The sequence below is a fragment of the Alexandromys fortis genome, unplaced genomic scaffold (genome assembly GCF_014885135.2).
Source record: "Alexandromys fortis isolate MF-2015 unplaced genomic scaffold, M_Fortis_MF-2015_v1.1 scaffold_145, whole genome shotgun sequence".
In the NCBI taxonomy this organism is placed as follows: Eukaryota; Metazoa; Chordata; class Mammalia; order Rodentia; family Cricetidae; genus Alexandromys; species Alexandromys fortis.
The window spans coordinates 3,209,039-3,232,571 of record NW_026068049.1 but is presented as its reverse complement, the minus strand read 5'-3'; the positions used below and the strand labels follow the sequence as shown (position 1 = coordinate 3,232,571).

At 38.2% G+C, this 23,533-nt stretch overlaps 1 protein-coding gene across 3 annotated transcripts in view; it reads left to right on the top strand.

Annotated features, from left to right (window-relative positions):
* The window catches only part of Ptchd4 (patched domain containing 4), a 172,962-nt gene that overhangs the window by 60,808 nt on the left and 88,621 nt on the right, over positions 1 to 23,533 (top strand). The window lies entirely within an intron of this gene.

Genomic DNA, 23,533 nt, shown 5'->3' with positions numbered 1-23,533 from the left:
TTTGCTTTGGTGTGTGATTGTGTATTTTTTTTGCCCTTAGAGTTTGGGTTTGTCTTACCTTTTTGAGGCCTTCAAAGTACAGTGCCCAAAAATCAAATCATCGTTCCCTTTCATCTAATGATGTCAGAAATCTTTAAATTGAATAATATGGGAATTCTCTACTCAGTTTCTTCAAAGCTGACACATTGGAATTATCTGACATAAAAATAAGGAGAGTCAATGAATTTTGTGCCCCCCATCATAGCTACCCTCAATGATAGTGACATGATAGTTAATGATACTGGAAAATGAAAGGTTTAAGAGCAACTGATGTGTCTTAATTTCAGAGATCTTCTAAAGGAAACTCGAACTCATTTAGAAGTGTTGCACAGAACCTACTGTAGTCTTTTACCTGTGTAAAAAAAATCTTTTAAAATTAAAAAACCTATCTGATATCACATAGATATATTATCTAGCTTATATATTTATCTCTAGTAAAAAAAATGTAATCATCCATAATTAAAATAATAATTATTCTCCCAGCCAAACATAAATCATAACCTAAATATAAAAATGACACATGTGTGAATGCATGTATGTGCTGTCTGTGTATATATACTTTCTGGGAATAGACATGAGTGAGGACTCGGTGACAGGATGGGTATGACTTATCAATAAAGTGGAGATGATGGTGATATTTGTGGTTTTCAAAAGGCTCTGTTCTATGTGGTATAACTGTGTGTGTAATAATTCAGAAACTGAACCTCCAGTGGTGACCTAGGGACCTGACACAAGCAAGAGATCCTTAAGTTACAAAGAATGGCTTTGGATGTACTAGCTTAATATCAGTCATAGCGGGGTGGTGGTGGCACATGCCTTTAATCCCAGCACTCAGGAGGCAGAGGCAGGCAGGTATCTCTGAGTTCTGAGTTTGAGGCCAGCCTGATCTACAAGAGCTAGTTCCAGGACTGATTCCAAATCAACACAGAGAAACTCTGTCTCGAAACCCCACCCCCTAAAAATATATGTAAATAAGCTTTATTATTAAATGCTAAATATGCATACAGAAAGCTCTCTAGGTGGCCCAAGCTCCCATTTCTTTCTACCTTCACAAGCAAATTTGTAAGTGAACAAGGGGCACGCAAGTTGTACAAACTGAGGTCATGTGTCAGCATTGGGAATCCAACTTAAGCATTACTTCTTTCATAATATAATAATGGAAGCTCTGCAAATTATTTTTTTTATTTAAGAGACTATAATGAAAGATTCTAGTTTAAATGCTCTACAAATAGCTCTACAAATAGCTACAAATGTTAGTGTGTAACATTGTATGAAAGTGTAGTGAATTCCACAATGAAAATGAAACAGCCCTTGGCTTCACACAATTGAGTCTTTAAAACTTTGCATATAATCACAGATGCATATTAATTAGGTAATAAAAATATTTTATCCAAAACTATGTAAAATATCTTGCCACTAGTGATAAAAATGAGTCTAGGACTGTATTTTACTTTTTCTAAATATTCCAGTTCTTCTCGACTTGAAAATTGACACAAGATTTCTAAGAATCACAAAGTAAGACTCACAAGTAAGACATGGCTTGCTCCAGCCTGGTCAAAACCAGTGGCATCCTAATCATGGAATAGAAAGATACTTTTCAGAAAAGGATAGAATTACACACTCTATACAAACAGGGTGAAAATCTACCTATAGTAATGCTCGATTATAATGTCAGCACTACAAGGACAAAGTGGTGTTTTTATTCCTAATAGCAAGAACACTAACAACAGTAGTGATAGAGAAGTCCAGATGTATAGCACATACTGTGTGCCTATCCACTGGACTTTAGAACCACAAATCAACTCTGGACACCATGGGCACGGACTGTAAGCATGGTCAGTGTATACCAGGGTGCTGCTGCAGTTTTGAGAGGAACGTGTCTGCTATGCTCCCAACACGGCAAAGAAAGGCCCACACACAGATGTTTAAAAGTTCCACTTCACCAAGGCTGTGTTTCCATCCCAGTATTCTGCTTGCGTTGTGTGCTAGACTGAACACTCAGTAATGTTAGTTTGATCTGGTTCTTCACATTGACAATGAAGAATTCGGGCTACTTAGTAATAAATTTGAAGATGCTATGAAATCTCCAAATGTTGAAATAGGAGCGGCGGGGCTGCGTCCCCGGCACCCGGCCGCCCGCATGGCTAGCTTATGCCCAGAAATAATTACATGGAAACTGTATTCTTTCAAACACTGCCTGGCCCGGCTAGTTCCAGCTTCTTATTGGCTAGCTCTTACATATTGTTCTAACCCATTTCTAATATTCTGTGTAGCCCACGAGCTGGCTTACCAGGGAGGATCTTAACCTGTGTCTGTCTGGAGCGGGAGAATCATGGCGACTCCTTGACTCAGCTTCTTTCTCCCAGCATCCTGTTCTGCTTTCTCCGCCTACTTAAGGGTTGGCCTATCAAATGGGCCTAGGCAGTTTCTTTATTAGTAAGAAATCACTCCCACATCATCCAAACTCTTAACCTAGAGAGGAACAAAGAGACAGAGAATGGGACAGAGACAGAGACTGACTTACTGATAGGAAACATCACAGTCTTGCATACAGAGCATCAGATAAACAAAGCTACGACTCACAGAAAACACATGGCTGAGAAGGTGCTAAAGGAGAATGTGGTATGAAAGATAAATAAATTTTATTTGTTAAATACGTATTTATCACTGGCATGCACAACATTTGTACAACTCTGATTCAATTCTTGATCAATTTCTTGAGTGTTAGTATCTTTTGGAGATCAGTCCTTTGTCTGATGTGGGGTTGGTGAAGATCTTTTCCCATTCTGTAGGCTGCCATTTTGTCTTATTGAGCATGTAGTTTGCTTTACAGAAGCTTTTCAGTTTCAGGAGGTCCCATTGATTAATTGATTCTCTCAGTGTCTGTGCTACTGGGGTTATATTTAGGAAGAGGTCTCCTGTGTCAAAAGGTTCAAGTGTACTTCCCACTTTCTCTTCTATGAGGTTCAGTGTGGTTGGCTTTATGTGGAGATTTTGATCCATTTGGACATGAGTTTTGTGCATGGCAATAGATATGGATCTATATTCATTTTTCTACATGTTGATATCCAGTTATGCCAGCACCATTTGTTAAATATTCTTTCTTTTTTAATTTGATATTTTTTTGCTTATTTGTCAAAAATCAGGTGTTTGTAGCTGAGTGGATTAATAGCTGGGTCTTTGATTTGGTTCCATTGGTCCTTCTGTCTGTTTTTATGCCAATACCAGGCTGTTTTCAGTACTGTAGCTCTGTAGAAGAGTTTGATGCCTCCAGAAGATCCTTTATTGTACAGGATTGTTTTGGCTATCCTGAATTTTTTGCTTTTCCATATGAAACTGAGCACTGTTCTTCTGAGATCTATGAAGAATTTTGCTGTGATTTTGATGGTCATTGCTTTGTATCTGTAGATTGCTTTTGGTAAGATTGCCATTTTTACTATGATAATTCTACCTACCCAAGAGCATGGGAGATCTTTCCATTTTCTGCTGTATTCTTCAATTTCTTTCTTCAAAGGTTTAAAGTTCTTGTCATAAAGATCTTCCACTTGTTTGGTTAGAGTTATTCCGAGATATTTTATGCTATTTGTGGCTTTTGCGAAGAGTGATATTTCTCTGATTTCTTTTTCAGCCCATTTATCAATTTATCATCTGTGTACAGGAGGGCTACTTTTTTTTTAGTTAATCTTGTATCCTGCTACATTACTGAAAGTATTTATGAGTCATAAAAGTTCCTTGGTAGAATTTTTGGGGTTGCTTATGTAAACTATCATATCATCAGCAAATAATGAGAGTTTGACTTCTCCTTTTCTGATTTGTATCCCCTTGATCTTATTTTGTCGTCTTACTGCTCTAGCTAGGACCTCAAGAACTGTATTAAATAGATATGGAGAGAGTAGACAACCTTGTCTTGTTCCTGATTTCAGTGGGATGCTGTGCGTTAGTTTGATGTTGGCTATTGGCTTGTTGTATATTGCTTTTATTGTGTATAGGTATGTTCCTTGTATCCCTGCTCTCTCAAAGACCTTTATCATGAAAGGATGTTGTATTTTGTTGAAGGCTTTCTTAGCACCTAATGAGATGATCATGAGGTTTTTATTTTTCAGTTTCTTTATATGGTGGATTCCATTTACAGATTTTCATATATTGAATCATCCCTGCAACCTGTAGGATGTAGCCAACTTGATCATGGTCGATTTTTCTGATATGTTATTGGATTTGGTTTACCGGTATTTTATTGAGTATTTTTGCATCAATTTACATGAGGGAGATTGGTCTGTAATTCTTTTCCTTAGTAATGTTTATGTGTGGTTTGGGTATCAGGGTAGTTGTAGAGTCATAAAAAGAGTTTGGCAATGTTCCTTCTGTTTCTATTGTGTGGAAAAATTTGAGGAATATTAGCATTAGTTCTTTGAAAATCTTGTAGAATTTTGCACTGAAACCATCTGGTCCTGGGCTATTTTTGGTTGGGAGACTTTACCAAAAATTATTTAATTTGCTTATCTGATCTTGATTTAATTTTAGTAGGTGATAATTATCCAGAATGTTGTTCATTTTCTTAAAGTTTTCCAATTATGTGGAGTACAGGTTTACGAAATATGATTCTCTAAATTTCCTACACATCTGTTGTTATGTCCTCCTTTTCATTTCTAATTTTGTTAATTTGGATATATTCTTTCTGCTTTTTGGTTAGTTTGGGTAAAGGTTTGTCTATTTCTTTGATTTTCTTAAAGAACCAACTCTGTCTCATTGATTCTTTGTATTGTTTTCTTTGTTTCTATATTGTTGATTTCAGCTCTCAAATTGATTATTCCTACCATTTTGCAGTTCTTCTGGATGAGTTTGCTTCTTTTTTTCTAGAGTTTTGAAATGTCTGTTAATTCAGTAGTGTGGGATTTTCTCCACACTTCTTTATATAGGCATTTTTGTGCTATGAAGTTTCCTCTTAACACTGCTTTCATTGTGTCCCATAAATTTGGGTATGTTGAGTGGTCATTTTCATCAAATTTTAGGAAGTCTTTTCTTCCTTTATTTTTTTCTTGACCCATTGTTGTTTCAGGTAAGCATTGTGTAATTTCCATGTGTTTGTGGGCTTTCTGGAATTAGTGTTACTCTTGAATTGTAATTTTAAGTCATGGTGAACCGATAAGATACATGGGGTTATTCCAAATTTTTTGTATCTGTTGAGGTTTAGTTTGTTACCTAGTATGTGATCAATTTTTGAGAAGGTTCCATGAGGTGATGAGAAGAAAGTATATTCTTTTATGTTTGGATGGAATGTTCTATAGATGTCTGTTAGTTCCCTTATTTCTCTGTTAATTTTTTATCTGACAGACCTGTCCAGTAGTGAGAGTTAAGTGTTGAAGTCTCTCACTATTAGTGTGTGAGGTTTAATGTGTGAGTTAAGCTTTAGCAGTGTTTCTTTTACATAAGAGGGTGCCCTTGTATTCAGGACATAGATGTTTAGTATTGAGATTTCCTCTTGGTGGATTTTTCCTGTGACTAATATGAAATGTTCTTCTTTGTCTCTTTTGATTGATTTCAGTTTGAAATCTATTTTGTTAGATATCAGGATAGCTACACCAGCTTGTTTCTTAGGCACATTTGATTGGAAAATTTTTTCCTAAACCTTTACTCTTATGTGATGTCTGTCTATGAGGTTGAGGTATATTTCTCGCATGCAGCAGAAGTATGGATTACTCTTGTATTTTCCTTTTGTACTCATTATGTATTTTTGATCCACTTGATGCCCCTAGTGTTCTTTCAGAGGCACATAGAATGCATCTAAATATCCTTCCTTTTAAAAGCTAATTCCCACTTTCATACGTTTTCTTGATGCTTCCTTAGGCAAAGTTTTATTTGTCAAGTTATATGCTCCATATTTGGGTTTTGTTTTGTTTTGTTTTGTTTTCTTCTTTTTCTAACCCTAACCCTCACCCTATCCATATTTGGGTTTATAAAAGATGGCTATGGGTAGAAAGTCTCTCACACTCAGCAAACCCAGAATTGGAATTTTTAAGCTCCAAAATGATTCAGGCTTAATATCCTTTCTTTATTCAAGAATAAACCACTGAGAATTCCACCAGTTAAATTTAAAATTCACTGATTCCCTTTTTGTTTGAAAGGTTTTTATTTGTTTTCCATGCATACATCCCCTCTTTATAGAGGGGGAATTGGAACTAAATACCTCAGAAAAGTGCCTTGCTCTGCCTTTCCATAGATAGTTACTGGACTATGTGTAATCTTGGTTCACTATTATTTCTCTGCTCACTCTGAATTTGTGCATTCTCACCTTTGTCCTCTGCACACACTGATCACGTAAAAAGAACTTGGTTTCTGCGGATAAGCTCAAGGTTTATAGATATAAGCTTGTATGTGCCTCAAATCCCACCTTCACTTACTTATCAGTTGTTACTTATTGAATACTATTATACTCAAAGTGTTTAGGATTATAGACTCAAAAGTTTTGAATAGAATAAATCAAGTCCTTACTCTCACGGATTTTACACATAGGTCCAAGATAAGGGAAAGGTGGGACAACAAAATAAAGAAATATAAACTTTGCCATATTGTTGAGAAATGATGCAAAAATATAAAAATTAAATGGCTTGTGAGATAAAGAGCATGGTTAACCAGGAAAAAAAAAGGCTTGTCTAAAAATTAAAATTGAAGTATAAAGCTAAGTGAAGTAAAAGAAAGAGCCACCTAAAAATCTAGAAAAGTGCTTCGGGAAATGAAAAGAGGAACTGAGAACAAGAAAGAATGGATGGGTGGAGGGGAATGAGTAGCCGACTAAAGAGAAGGTCTAGAAGGGGTACAGAGAGATTCCATGGGGCACTGAGCAGGTAACACTTCAGATTTAATCTGGTGAGAAAGAATACTATCATAGATGCATTTTGCCACAAGAAGGTGTGTTCTGACACATTTTTAAAAGACTCTGATTATTCTGTGTAAACCAGTCTGCAAAAGCGCAAGAACAAGGCAAAAAGTGATCCCAATACTCTTCTGGGATGCAGTGATGGCATGACAGAGTAACAGAGCAGTGACAGGGTAAAAAATGGATTCAATTCAAAATATGAACCCAAAAGCCAAGTAGACACTGAAGAACTGCATATGCCCTGCAGGAGAGAGAGGTGTCAAGGGTAACCCCAAGGTTTGCGGAATGAATAGAGTGCAGTTGCCATTGCCTGCTAAGATGGTCAGGGAGAATGAGCTACATGTTAAGGGGCAAGTAATCAAAAGTTTACTTTTATATCTGTTAAGCCAGAGATATCCATTAGGCATCCAACTTTAAAAGTGTGGGTTGGATCAGACATATAAAACTGTGTGGAATCCAAGTTCAGTGATAGCATCGCTAAGTTGGAGCTGGAGATATTAGTGACTTCTCATGGCATTAATAATATTAAATAGTTTGAAAATCTACTAAAGTCACCTAGAAAGGTGATTGTAGACAAAACCAATGCCTTTGGCTCAAGCCTGGAACACTACAATATGGAAGACTGGGAAGATAAGATGATATGGAAAAGTGAACGTAAAAATGATTTGACAATGGGAAAAGCCTGAAAACCAAAAAGATTAGTGTGCTTGACGCATAAAGATGATGTTTATAAGGAGCAAGATACCAATAATATATGAGCCTCTCATGTCTTATTTCCAGTGGGAACTGAGAAGTGGCCTTTGATTCATCAACCTGAAGACCAGGGATTACTTTGACAGGAACTGCTTTGGGGGGATGGTGAGGGAGAAGAGTCATTTAAATGTTCAATGATATAGGGAAAAGAAAGACAGTGGGTAGAAACATTATAAACCATTTTTGTATTATTTGTTTTAAATGGAAAATAAGAATGTTTATGTATGGTAGGAAATGGTCAAAAGAGGGAAAACTTCAGATTAGAACAGAAAGAAACGAGGGTATTATAAAAGGAGCAGAGAAGGTTCTGCCTCTAGAGCATAGGTGAGACACTGGGTTTACATAGGGCCTTTCCAGTCCACAGGAAAGGGAAGGAGTAATACAAAGAAGGACAGGAGCATATGGTGGGCTGAAGAAGGCATGGGAGCCTGCATGCAAAAGTTTTCTTCTGTCTCTTCAATGGATGCTAGGACTCATGGTTTTAATAAACTAGCAAATGAGCAGGAATGCTGAATTCTTAAGCCCCCAGGCACAAGTAGTTGGGTGAAGAAGTTGAATTTGATCAGAAAAAAAAAATTAAGCCTAAAAAACATGCATGCATAAAACACTTTCAGTTTTCCGTTTTGTGTTGGGCTACACTCATAGATAGCTGTGTTAGAGCACATGCTCATATTGGACAGAGCTGAGCTAGAGCAAATATGATCTTGTTCATATAACTGGTACTGAGTCTCAGATCTCTGAAGGATGATTTCATCTTGGACTATTGAACTGAGTATGTAAACGTGTCCTTACCATCATGGTGTTCTCTGAATAGTTAGACAACTTCTATGGTATCAAGGAAATCCTAGAAAATGTATTTCAAGAAATCTATGCAGAAGATGCAAGTCTGGCCTGCATTGAGATCTTGCATCACATCAAAACCATCATTTTCTCCTGGATGCATAACAATCACTAGGGCCAGATAGGATTCAAGAACAGGACAATAGAATTCCACATCTTGAGGTGATTTTTGGCAGGATAATATTTCAGGAGAGGGCGTGGAACAAGAGCTATTGTTCTGGTAGTCTTTGGAAGGTGTGGTCCATTTAGAATCACAATAAAAGTGAGCAAGAAGGATAAAGTAGAGTCTAGAGGTATTTGCTGCAAATGATTTTCAAGAGAGGTTATTCTAATGAAAATAGCTACACTCTTTTCCTTCTGATATGGGAAACAAGTGTAGGACTCAGGGCTTTGGGGTTTTATTGGACCAAATGGTCTCGGTATACAATGGATTTTATCTCAAGGCAAATGAGATCACCAAAAACTATGACAGTAGTTGTGGCGGCTACAGGTGCACTGAATTACTAACAAACCCTTAACCAAAAGGAGAAACTGTCCCTGGGGTCTGTAAAGAAGGCCAATACATACCAGGCAAATTTGTACAATATGTAATATGTACTTCAGAAGTATAGGGTTTTCATACAGGATAAAAAAAATGACATCTGTGACCAATTGTGAGAATGAAGAGTGATATTTGTAAGACCTTTAGTCCCAGTGGCGCAAGGAGAAAGACTAGAAGTAGAAGGTGATTCTTAAAATCACTGTACATACACAAAGAGAAGCCAGTGTTCACTAAAGCAAGACTGTAGAACAATGGTTCTCAACTTTTCCAATGCTGTGATCCTCAAGTACGGTTCTTTATGTTTTGGTGATCCATAACCATGAAATTATTTCATGGCTATTTCATGGCTATTTCAGACCTGTAATTTTGCCACTGTCATGAACAATAATGTAAATATCTGATATTCGGGATATCTGCTCTGTGACCCCTGTAAGTAGGTGGTTCACCCCACAGAGGGCTGGTGACCCACAGGTTGAGAACCACTGCTCTAGCAATATGTGAAAAGAGAACTTGGAAGGTAGGGAATCTTGCAAATGTAAGTATGTCTTCTAGAGTACTTTTAAGAGATTGGGAGGAATGAAAAAATAGTCAGATTGGAAAATATATAGTACTATATGGGAATATGAGTCCCAAGAAGAGAATTGAGTCTCTTATGTAATATTTCTTACTCCATTAGACATGTATGGCAATAGCAGTAATGCCTCCCCAAAGCCTCTCACATAATCAAAGTAAAGGATTCCCATTTCCAGCAATCTCTCCCTCTTCCTTCTCCCTTTTCCTTACTTTTTCTTCATCGTTCTCCTCTTCTTTCTCTCCCTTTACTTCTTCCTCCTCCTCTTCATCCTTTTTCCCATCTCCTCCTTTTCTTTCTCTTCTTTTTCTTCTACCTCCTCCCATTCCTCTATTTCTTTCTTCCCCTTCTTTTTCATCTGGGTCTTTGATTATATTCTATTGATCAATTATGTAAACATAATGTGGTTTTTATTACTATAGTTCTGTAATACAGCTTAAAATCAGGGATAGTGATCCCTCTGGAAGTTCCTTTATTGTACAGGATTGTTATAGCTATCCTGAGGTGTTTTTTTTTCCATGTGAAGTTGAGTATTATTCCTTCAAGGTTGGTAAAGAATTATGTTAGAGTTTTAATAGGGATTGTGTTTAATATGTAGATTGCTTTTAATAGGATGGCTATTTTTAGTATGTTGATTCTACCAGTCCATGAGCATGGGGAATCTTTTTATCTTCTACTATCATCTTCAATTTCTTTCTTCAAAGACCTCATCTTTTGTCATATTTTCTTGATTAGGGTTACATCAAGATAGTTTGTATTGTTTCTGACTCTTGTGAAGAGTGTTGTTTCTCCAATGTCTTTCTTTCTCAGTCCATTTGTCATACGTATATAGGAGGGTTACTGAAAAAAATTAGTTACTTTTGTATTTTGTCACTTCACTTTTCCAGCAATAGGAATTCCATGGTAGACATTTTGGGGTTGCTTATGTATACTATCATTCTATCTGTGAATAACTGTGCTTTTGACTTCTTCCTTTTCAATTTGTATCCATTTGATTTCCTTTATTTTGGTATTTCTCTAGCTAGAATTTCAAGTATTGTATTGAATAGATATGGAGAGAGGTCACATCCTTGTCTTGTTTTTGATTATAGTAGAATTAATTTGAGTTTCTCTCCATTTAATTTGATATTGGCTGTGGCTTGCTGTAAATTGCCTTTATTGTGTTCAGGTATGCCCCTTGTCTCTCCAAGACTTTATCATGAAGGGGTGCTGGATTTTATCAAAGGCTTTTTTGGCATCTAAAGAGATGACCATGTGGTTTTTTTTTAATTTCAGTTTGTTTATAGAGTGGACTACATTAACTGATTTTTGTATATTAAGCCATCCTGCATCTCTGGAATGAACCCTATTTGATCATGGTGGATGATCTTTTTGATGAGTTCTTAGATTATGTTTGCAAATATTTTGTTGAATACTTTTGCATCAATATTCATAAGGGAAATTGGTCAATAATGATATCAGGGTAACTGTGCCTCATAAAATGAATTTGACAACATTCCTTATGTTTCTGTTTTGTGTGATAATTTGAGAAGTGTTCATGTTAACTCTTCTTTGAAAGTCTGGTAGAATTCTGTGATAAAAATTTTTTGGCCTTGGAATTTTTTTTTTATTTTTGGTGGGAAACTTTTAAATACTGCTTCTATTTCCTTAGAGGTTTTCATTATGTGTGTGTGTGTGTGTGTTGCTTATCTGATATTGATTTAACTTTGGTAAGTAATAGCTATCAAGAAGATTATCTATGATTCTCTACTTCTTTTATATTTTTCCAATTTTGTAGATTATAGGTTTTTAAAGTGTGACCTAATAATTCTTTGGATTTCCTCGACATCTGTTGTTAAGTTCCCCTTTTTGTTTCCAATTTTTGTCAGTTTGGATATTTTCTCTCAATGTCTTTTACTTAGTTTGAGTAAAGGTTTGTCTATCTTATTGATTTTCTCAAGGAACCAACTCTTCATTTCATAGATTCTTTGTATTTTTCTGTTTCTATTTTATTGACTTCAGTCCTCAGTTGGATTATTTCATGCCATCTACTCCTCTTGGGTACATTAGCTTCCTGATGTGGGATGTCCTTCTGTATATGGGTTGCTTCTTATTGGTTGATGAATAAAGCTGTTTCGGTCAATGATTTAGCAGAGTAAAGCCATGGATTTAGCATTGAATCCCAACAGAGATAAAGAGTATATGGAGTCAAAGAGATGCCATGTAGCCACCAAAGGAGAAAGATGCCAGAATATTACCAGTAAGCCACAGCCTTGTGGTGATACACAGATTTAACTGGGCTAATTTAAAATATAAGCGTTAGCTAGGAATATGTCTAAGCTATTGGCTAAACAGTGTTGTGATTAATATAGTTTCCATGCGATTATTTGGGTCTAGGTGGCTGGGAAACAAAAACACAGAAACTTCTATGTTATAGCTTCCTTTTGGTCTCAAGTTTTCTGGTGTGTTGTTAAGTTGCCAGTATGAGATCTCTTCAATTTTTTTGTTGGTACTTAGTGTAATAAACTTTACTCTTAGTTTGGGTATGTTGTACATTTATTTTCACTGAAATATAGAAAACTTTTAATTCCTTTCTTATTTCTGACTTGACCGGTAGAGAATTAGTTGTTCAGTTTCCATGAGTCTCTAGGGTTTCTACCTTTTCTGTTATTGTTGAAATCCATCTTTAATCCGTGGTGGTCTGATAGGATGCAGGGAGTTATTTCAATTTTCATGTATCTGTGGAAGTTTGCTTTGTGATTGAGTATGTGGTTGATTTTGGAGATAGTTCCATAAGCTGCTGAGAAGCAGGTATATTCTTTTGGGTTTGGGTGAAATGTTCTATAGTTATCTGTTTGAATCATTTTGATTTATAACTTCTGTTAGCTACATTATTTCTCTGTTTAGTTTTTGTCTAGATGACCTGCCTGTTAGTAGACTCAGCTATTTTTAGTAACAAAAGGGGCTCAGTGTGGAAGAAACAAGACAAATGACCCAGTTCATCCGCTAAAAGTAAATAAGATTACAAAACAGGGAGCCAGAGAGCACAGAAGGGCTCAACCCCTGTTATTTGACAACTGTGATGGTGAATGAGGTGAGGACCCATTTTAACACCTTGACTGACCAGTGGATGCACCCTCTAAAATTCTATCCTGTCTCCCATCTTTTCCTCTCTGGGATCAAAGGACATTCTGTCTTTGTTTAAATGCTATTTATTATAATGCTTAAATTATGATTGGTCCTTAACAATTAACTTCTGTTTTATTTTTTATTTTATTATTTTTGAACATTTCATACTTGAGAACTTTGAGTACATCATCTCCACCCACATTCTCTCCCCTCCAACATTTTTCATTCCTCCTACTCTCTCATCTATCTACATGATTTCTGCCGTATTTAGCATTGTAACACATGAATGTGTATATAAAAACAACCTGCTGAGTCCACTTAGTGTTTAGAGAAGACCGGATCCTACTGGATAACCAATCAGGAGCCTCCTCCCTGAGGCAGACTGATTCTCCTTCTCTCAGCAGCTATTAGTTGTCTGTAACTGCATAAGGAAGGCCGAGAGCTTGAGAGATTTTCCCCATCCTAGTTGGCAGGTCAAGTTGTCGTTATGTAGGTCTTGCTTAAGTAACCATTTTGTTAAGGTTTTATGGGTTTAACGCCCAAGACATTATCTCACAGCTGAGGTACTGATCCTCTTTCTCTCACACACTTGCCTCTCACTCTTCTGTGGTATTCCCTTAGCCTTAGGTGTAGGGCTTATATTACAGGTGCATCAGTCTGGACTAGGCACCCCATAATCAGATTTCCTCTTATTTTTTCCAGTATTTCAGGGAGGTCTTTGTCTATTGCAAAAATTAGCTTCTTTTTGATGATGGCTGACAGCCTAGATTCCTCCTCCTACTTATTCTCTCTGTCTACCGGTCCTGCCTATTCTCCTACCGCCTAGCTATTGGCTATTCAGCTTGTTACTGGCTATTCAGTTTCTTTAGGCAGGCAAAGCAACACATCTTTACATAATTAAACAAATGCAGCATAAACAAATATAACCTATCTTTACATAGTTAAAGCAATATTCCACAACAGCTGAGAGCTACACTTATCCTCTACACGAGGTTAGGTGTTTAGGATGCACTTGGGAATGACACTGATTTTGGAAAGTGGTCAGTTCTTCTCTAAGGCCCATGACTTCACTAACCAGAGAGAGGTGGGGTTCCCAGTACCAGGTACGAGTGGGCCTTACGTCCAGTTAGGCGACTCTTGTTACCTCTGAGAAAAATTACACCTGGAATGTTTCATCATTCCACTGGTTCACAGGTGTGGGCATCTTTAGGCAGGGATAAAACCTGAGAATGAAACTGAAAACTCACTCAAAATTTTTCATTTACTTGAAAAGTCTTTGAAAGCGTTAAGGCAGTTCCGGATTCCAAATATGAAAGTTGGGTTTAAAGATTTTATCTTTTCTTTGGTGCTTCTTTTGGCGCAGAAAAGTGTTCCGCTGCCTGTTTTATCATGCAAATCAGCTCCTTATTTGCCTGAATGTAAGGACTGGCATTTCTATTTGATAATGACGTAATGCCATCAGATCCTTTCTCTGCTCTGTTGTGGGTCAAGGATCAGAGCCTGTGTCTCTCCACCCTTCTCCCAGCCTTCTCAGTCTGCAGCTGTTCTTGGCAGAGCTCTAGGGGCTCTGTGAAGCACTAAGGTAGCAGAATTTCCAGTTGCCCCCTCCTGCTTCTGACCGTGTTCCTCACATTGTCCACACTGTGACACTTCTACATTTGTTTAAGGGAAACTGACTGCAGGTTTACTTTTGTTTGGAACTGATCACTGGTATCACAGAAGAAGGGAGAAGGACACGTGCGAGTTTAGGAAAGAAAAAGGGAAAGTAGGGACAAGAAAGGAGAACTATGAACATGCACCAGGACATGACTGCTCCTTTCCCATGCTATGCTGCCTCCTTCATAATATAACGGAATGTAGACACAAACTAAACGTGCTCCTAGCTTGAAGGCCTGTGTTCTAGATGACAGACTTCCTGTTGTCTTCTTTGATGTGTTTCTACATGTGTGATGTTTACTTCAGACCTCAAATTTCTGTCTTACACACGAAGGAACTTCATTTAAAGGCCTGCAGGCGATAAAAGCTCATGGTTGCCAAGAAGAATGTGTGAGAGAGTGCCAGGAGATTTGACTAGACCTCATCTTTAGCCTCACTGTATTCCAATGTCTGTCCTATAGAACAGTATAAAGACACGGTGGCAAAATTGTCAATATTGTAACTTCTCAAACCAAGCTAACAAGAGATAAAAATGGGATCCAGAACTTGTGTTCTGAAAAATCTTTCCGAACAGTGGGTTACATGTAACCCCCAACAAGGCTTCCTTTTGTTCACTGTGTGTAAAACACTGCTTATTAATAAGAAGATTTTGTCATGGCCATAAACTACAGCAAGGGAACAAAAAGTAATCAGTATTAGCTCAGGACACCCCAAGTCCAAGTTCTCAACATAAAGGAGACTTATTTGCCCCCCCCAAAGGACAAAGGGCAGGAAATAAAGGACAAAAGACAGGAGACAGAACATAAACAAAAGAGGGAAAGGAGGCAGGGATGTTTGTCCTGGAGGACAAAGGGCTGGCTCTGGATAGAGAGGAGACAGATGTGGCCCTGAGGAAAATGGCAGCTTATTAAGGTTAAAAGGAAAACCCCAAGTTAGGTGTTAATTCTACTTGGGCCTATTAATTAGGTAAGTTTAAGAGGGCATTTGATCGCTGGACCTTAACACTTTGATAGTTGGACCTTGGTACTCAGCCTCAGGAGGAGGGTGTGGACAAATAAGAGAATAGACCTTAGGGGCTAGCTTTAGGAATGGAATCTAATGGTTTTCAGCAAGGCAAGGGGATGGGGAGAAGGGCAAAGCTTGCCAGTGCTATATTTGCCAGGCCCGTGCTGGTCAGAGTCCCTTAAGGGACATTTTATAAATATCTAAGATCTCAAAAATACTGTCAAAATCCCTTCCTCTTTGTCTCCCAGATTCGTTACTCTTTCTGGGAAATCTCTCTCCATGCTGGAGAGCTTCTTATCTTGTTGGAGTTTACCAGTATATGGCAACCTCCCTTTTGTGTTACTAAGTAGTCTCCAAAGGGATTAGTATGGCTTGCTATGAACTAAACAAACAAGATTCCTGTTGAGACTGGGAGACAGTCTTTCTTTGTTGCTCCCATACTGATCAAACATGTTTAATCTGCTTCAAGAAGTGACCTTTTCCCATTTCAGAAGCTCTGGGGTTCTTCCCCATTGCCTCTCCCCATAATCTCCCGGGGACAGTTTTCTCTGGCTTGTATTATTTCAGCTGGTTTATTGCTTTGGTCACTCTTAATTCTGAGGGCTACCCTGAAAAATGAAAACCCAAGCTCGTAGCATGCGGTGAGAATCTTTCTGAATCCCTCCAATCCTCTCTCAACAGTGCTAGCAGCAAGCTGTAATTACACAGCTCAGCCCTGCTGTGCTCTGATCGCTGTCTGGCCCAGGGACTGTGGTTCATCCAAGGAGGCTAATGGGTTTTGCTTGCCTCTATCCAGCCTCTAAGTTCAATCACCTTTACATCCATTGCTCTGATCAAATAAAACCTTTGATGCCCACAAACACAAGGCTGTTTCCTGTCTCGTGATGTTCTTCTTTTTTTTTTTTTCTAGAAATTCTCAGGGTCTTTCATTTATTTTAATTTTCAGGATTCCTTCTTTAGGGCTTAAATAAATAAAGAAATAGCTTCCAAACTCAGGAACGGCTGAGTGGCTTCCATTTCTGCTTTCTCTGCGTGATTGTTTACATGACTGCTTCCACTTTCCCTGCCGAGTTTCCAAGCCCACATTAAGAGATTGAGACTATTTTTGCATCCTCTGTGAGTAGCACAGGGCCTAGCATAGTGTGGGAGGTAATCTGCAGTTATTTTGTGCTGCCGGAACGGAGGGCTGCTCTGCCATTTGACCCACTGTATACCCAGGGCTCAGCGTTGAATTCCCAGGAGGACTGGATTCTCATTAAACTATTGCACCATATTTTCTATCTTTTATCTTTCCTGATCCTTGCTCTGGATTAGTGATTTACTTCTAGGGACGGGCTGACCCTTTCTCCTTCACTCTCTTCTTCAAGCTCTTTGGTTTGCTCAGCAAGACTCACTAACGAAGATTAGAGAACAGCAAAGGGAGACATAGAGCTCTCTTTCCAGTTCCTGCCTGCCTTGCTGTGGCACTGTGTCTTTGTCAATGACTGCAGAGGCAGGCTAACTCAGACACGGCCTTGTGTATGGGAACACAAAAAGCTTTTATTTGATCAGAGCAATGACTGTAATTGTGATTGAATTTAGAGACCCCCAGCTCTCACTGGTCCCCGGTCACACTATTCAAAGCCTTTATTCCATAGGATTTAACAGTTCCAACAACTTCCTGCTCCTGATAATATTAAGATGCCAGCATCCTTAGCTGGGTGGTGGTGGTGCACACCTTTAATCCCAACTCTCTGGAGGCAGAGACAAGCAGATCTCTGTGAGTTCGAGGCCAGCCTGGTCTACCAGAGCTAGTTCCAGGACAGGCTCCAAAGCTTGTTTCTTTTGGTTTTCCTTTGGCTCTGACCATATTTACAAAAATTTTTCTTAATATATAAGTGTAAAATCCTCCACCTAAGGCAGTTCTATGTCCTTCCAAGCATCTTAAAATGTGCACCTGAGCAACCTATTGGATTTGAAGTATTTCTCAGCAACCTATTCACTTACCTTATATGTTGTCAGCCAGATTTCAAGAGCAATCATTGCCAATCACTACCAAATCCTATCCTGACCATCAGCAGTCTTAACAGCATTGCACCCAAAGTCCAGATTTCCAAAGCCCCACAATACCATATCCAATGCAAAAGCAAAGAGTTTTATTTATTTATTTATTAAAGATTTCTGTCTCTTCCCCACTGTCGCCTCCCCTTTCCCTCCCCCTTCCCCAATCAAGTCCCCCTCCCTCGTCAGCCAAAAGGGCAATCAGGGTTCCCTGCCCTGTGGGAAGTCCAAGGACCACCCACCTCCATCCAGGTCTAGTAAGGTGAAGGAAAACCCAAAGAAAAACATATAGGCATCCTCCTGAACATTAACCTTCATCAGGCGATGAAAGGAGACAAGAGACAGAGCAGAGACCCACATTGGAGCACCGGACTGAAATCTCAAGGTCCAAATCAGGAGCAGAAGGAGAGAGAGCATGAGCAAGGAACTCTGGACCACTATGGGTGCACCCATACACTGAGACAAGGGGGATGTTCTATCGGGAACTCACCAAGGCCAGCTGGCCTGGGTCTGAAAAAGCCTGGGTTAAAACCGGTCTTGCTGAACATAGCGGACAAGAAGGACTACTGAGACCTCAAGAACAATGGCAATGGGTTTTTGATCCTACTGCACCTATTGGTTTTGTGGGAGCCTAGGCAGTTTGGAAGCAAAGAGTTTTTAATCACTAGTTAACTCAGCTCCCTCCATCCATCTGAGGTAGCAGCAGCAGCAACAGAGGCAACAGGAACAGTGCAGGAGAGACCCCTGAGCAGCAAAAAGATTGGGGTTATATAGGGGAAGAGACATGGGGAATTCCAAGCCTCTGGGCTTGTGATTCGCTGTCCCCTATGATATAAGGAGATCTCCAGGCCTGTGGTGGATTCCCAACTGCCAATAACTGCATGATGAGAATTCCAAGCACTCTAAGGGGCTCAACAATTGGTACTTTATCCCTGCTCAAGGATTGGTTGGTTTTTTGTGAGAGGCAGAGATGGCTCTAATTCTGGGGTCAAACTATGTTTCTTTCTTTGGTTCTTTTTACCTTTTAGGCTCTAATTTTTGGACCAGGGCAAATATCTTTGGTATACTCTGAATCTAGGGACTTGGTACGTTCTTTTGGTCCTAGTTTCAGGATCCAGGGACTTTTCTCTGGCTCTAGTTTCAGGGACAAAATGTCTCTTCCCCTGGCTCTGGTTGCATTTTCAGAGTGTGTTTCTTTCCTTGGCTCTGAACACAGAGCCAGTTTGCCCGAGGGATTGTGCTATGTCTACAGACTGACTCACTGAATCTGTGGGGGCCTGGGTTTCTCAACAGAAACCTGATTATCCACCTGACATTGCCCACTCGGCACAGGGCACATCCATCTCAAGTTCACAACCCCCTCATTCACTGCACATTGTATCTCCTTTCAGAGACCAGCCTGGAGACACGATGCACTTCATTCCCTTTCATGATCCTTGGGATATGCTTCTTATAGTAAGATGAGATTTCCAGGCCAAAGCTTCCATTTAAAACTTCCATTAAATACTTTTAAAATGGTCTCCGCTATTGTGATAAATCTGCTCTTTGAGAAAATGTCCGTGTTTTCATCATCACTCATGGTAAAAGTTGAAGTGAGCATTAACAGCGACTGTTTTCTCTAAGAAGTAAGGATAGAGGAGGATGCCTTGAAGAACACTGTGTCCCGGGGGTCACTTTTAGATCGTGGCGGCTATTTTCTCCCAAATACCTAGTTGAAGTTAAAAGTAGTTGGATATAAAAATGTTGCCTTTAAAGTGAGCGTTTCCAGATATACATAAAAGAAACCGCCTGTCCTTGTTTTGTGCCATGATTCCGGTGCTTCCGCAGACAGAAATAGCGCTGGCACTCATTCCTGGCACGCTGCACTGGAGGCTTCTCTTAATTGGTTGTCCACCCTCATCCTGAAGGCCTCTTCGTGTTGCTGCTTTCCAAGCATTTCCTCCTCATGAGTATCCATGTCCCACGCTACGCAAAGTCGTCCATTTCCCAGGTCAACCTACACCCCTCCACCAAGCTCCGCTTTTCTGCAAACACTATTTCCTGTTCCTAGACAGTAGGGCTTAATTTTTACTTTACTTGTTTAATTATTTGCTTTATTTTTTGAGATCATACTATAATTAAATCATGTCTGCCTTCCCTTGCCTTCATCCAAACTTTCCCACATCCTCCTCCTTGCTCTCTTTCAAAATCGGGGCTTCCTTTTACATTGATTGTTGTTCTATACAAATATATAGTCCTAAATATGTAAGTACATCCTTCTCAGCCTGGATAATGTTATATGTCAGTATGGTAGATTATTTTGAATTCATTTTTACCTTACTAAAAATAATGCACATTTGTTATAGGAAGAAAGAGAAGCAGTATAAAACCACCGCCTGAGACAGTAGTCAATGAATAATAACCTTGGCCTATGTCACCTGATGCTTAGATAAAAGTACAAATATAGAGAAATACAAAACAAAAATGAGGTGATTTTTTTATATGTCCCATATTCAAGCTGCTTTCCCATTTAATGCTAAATCAAGAATTTCTATGCATGTAGAAAATGGTAATCTTTATCCACCTTGTCTTTGCTAATGTTAGCATTTTGATGCATGTGAGAATCCTGCTCAGTAGAAAAAGCAGACTATTAGAAGTGTCATAGCAGCCTCCTGAGGGTCATTCTAGGCACGCCCTGCTCCCTGTGATCACTGCTGTCCTGGCTTTTATAATGCTCATCTTCAGCTGTTCCCTGTCACGTCACCATCTACCTCATGGTACACATGCAGATCTATGAGTTATGGTGAGTGTACTATGTTATCAGTTTAAAGTTCTTTTACATCTAGAAATGATTCGTGTCTTTAAAAGCAGATTTGTCATTAATCTAGCTCCTGAGATTTTTACCTTATAAATATTAAATATACATTTTCCATTCCACTAACACCAGGCTCTTAGGATTTCCACATCTCTCTTGTTAATTGTCATTGTCAAATGTGAGGAACGTTCTCCAGGGAATTATGAGAGAAGCCCATTTCTTTAGTTGCTAAAAAGATAATTTTGACAATAATTAATGTATTAATTATATCCATATTTTCGTATTAAATTTTAATTAGCATGTAAAATAATGATTTTGATGCAGCATTTCTTATATATTCTCACACACATATATGTGTTAGTTTTGGTGTTACAGTGCTAGGATTCATTTTTATATGTATATACATATTTTCAGACAGCTTTTATTTTGTTATCTTCCCTCTTCCCACTGCCCCTTTTCTGCTCCAAAAGCCTTCTTCTATTTGCACGTCCTATGTACATACATATTCTAAATTTAGCATTTGAATAGAAAACCAGCAATATTTGTTTTCCTAACAATGACTTATTTAGCTTATCACTTCCCTTAAGTCCTATCCACTTTCCAGAAAATGACATAATTTTGTCCTTTATGACTAAGTAAAATGCCATGTGGTGTATATCATACACATTCTTCATACATTTTGATGGTAATGAACATCTAGGCTGACTATAACTTGCCTATTATGAAAGATGCCAGAATATGCTACAGAGATAACAACATGTCTATGTTTATTACCTGCTCCCAACGTTTCATGCTTAATTTAGAGATCACACTACACATTAGTGTGCCCACCCTCAAGTGACCCGAGCATATATTTATTTCAAAACTTCATGCATGAGTATGGTCTTCACAGTTTTTTCCTCATTCCTTCACTACTCCTTCTCAAAGTCATGATTTTTTACTCTAGAGAGAAATAGATAGATAGATAGATAGATGATAGATAGATAGATAGATAGATAGATAGATAGATAGATAGATAGATACGTGTGTATATATGTTAAATATAGATATAGTGTGTATGTATGTATATACATGTATATATTGTAGTAAGGAGGCCACTTGTTCATTTCCCAGCTGGCCAGACTCCTGAAATAACCACACAGAAACTGTATTAATTAAATTACTGCTTGACTCATTAGCTTTGGCTTCTTATTGATTAGCTCTTACATATTAATTTAACCCATCTCCAATAATCTGTGTATCACCATGTGACTGTGGCTTACTGGATAAAGTTCCAGCTTCTGTCTCCACTGTAGCTACACGGCTTCACTTTTGACTCTGCCTTCCTTCTCCTATCATTCAGTTTAGTTTTCCCTGCCTAGCTAAGTTTTGCTCTAGGTCCAAAGCAGTCCTTTATTAACCAATGGTATTCACAGCATACCATAGAGGGGTAATCCCACATCACCTCCTCTTTCCTGTTTAAATAAAAAGGAAGGCTTTAACTTTAACATAGTAAAATTACATATAACAAGACAGGTATCAAGTAAGAATTAAAGTTGCAATATTTATATCTACTGTATCTTTTATCATAACTAAGAAAAACTATAACTATAACTATATATTCTTCAACTCCATCAAAGACTCCAGAAGGATATATTACCTAAGTAAACAGGAAGTGGATTGTAAGCAACTTCTAAAACCCTAGAATTGACAAAGACATCTCACTGCCTGGACAGTCACCCAAAGTTTTTCTGTAACGTTGGAGCATCCATCTTCAGCCTACATGACCGTTGTATCTACAGACTTTTTCATGAAGCAGGAAGTTTCAAAGACAGTTCCACCTATATTGGCAGCTTGTCAGTTACTTTCTTCTGTGTCCTGAAGAATGTCTGGCAGACTCTTTCATGAAGCTAGAACTCCAAAGGACATTCTCACCTTTAGGCAAGTTCAGCAATTATTTTTCTGTGGGTCCTGCATGTCCAGTTCATACAGCATATCATCAAGGAGTCCAGACATGAGCGGTTTCTTGCCTGTTTGATGCCCATCTTTCTCTTGGAGTAGATTGGTGCTGCCAGGAGCAGATGTGTCTCATTGTCATAAGTCCTAAATTCTTAAAACATTTTAAATATCATATTCTGTAGTCTTTGAAAGATTTGAAGAATGCCTATCTATTTGAAATACATCTCTGTACATCTAGAAAATCTAACTAACATGACTAGATACTTGACTATTATAGATGATTATCTATTAACCTATATTTCTTAATTATACATTGCATTTTTTAAATAAGCTGCACAAACACAATAACTTAATCAAGAGGAAAAAATATGCATATAACAAAATTGACCTGAAGTTTGTATCAATAAACCAAGATACATACCAATGCAAATTTCTATAGAATATCTTCCTTTAAATATAAACATATATTTAAAAACAATATTTGGGAATTTGGGCATAGTTCTCTCCAAACTGCTTCTTGCTCTTTGTTGGGAAAAGTAATTTTTTTGGTGGTATTCACAGTAAGCTTTTGGGTGGTCTTGGTTCATCAAACTACAGTAGTCTGGAAGAAATCCACAGGTTCTCATCTTCTGTGGAAACAAAAGAAGAACCTTTTCCCCAAAGCAACATATCCTTAGATTCAAATTTGGAATCAATAAACCTTTGTGTTGGTTTAACTTAGCATTCCATATAATAAATATCACTCTCTACTTAGCTCCTTCACAGTCAAAAAATTAAAAAAAAAACACAATAATATACATAATCCAGACTCTGTGAATTTCCATCTTTATGTGGCTTATTTTTACTCTGTTATTTTTAATCTATAATCTGTCTCTTTTTTAAAACAATTTACTTCTTTTTATAGCTGTCTATATTCTTTTTCTTCTCTCTCCCAAGCCTATGTACATTTTTCAACACACTGTGACTTGTTTAGCATTCTTTTGTGTATCTGTCCTATTGTGTATCTGTAGTTCTTTTCTGTCCAGAAGTGCTTCTTAAAATGCTAAGCCCTTCTGATAAACTTAATCTTAAAATGCTAAGCCCTTCTTATGAATTTAAGTGGTGGCATTGCTAGGGGAAATATGTCCCTGCCTGCTTGCTCCACCCAGTCTGACATGGCAGGGCAGAGGTTTATTTAGTGTGAGGCAAGCTCTCAGCCCCATTTTTAGACACACAGCGGTTTATCTGTCATTAAGCAAGTTGTAGCACTCTTTTCACAACCCCCATTTAAATGCTCTGTAGTCAGGTCTCTTGAAAGAGTCAAGAGTTTGTGCTGACATCATGGCCCAGAAAGCCATTTCAAAAATGCACAGCTTTTTTTCTGCTAACACTGAA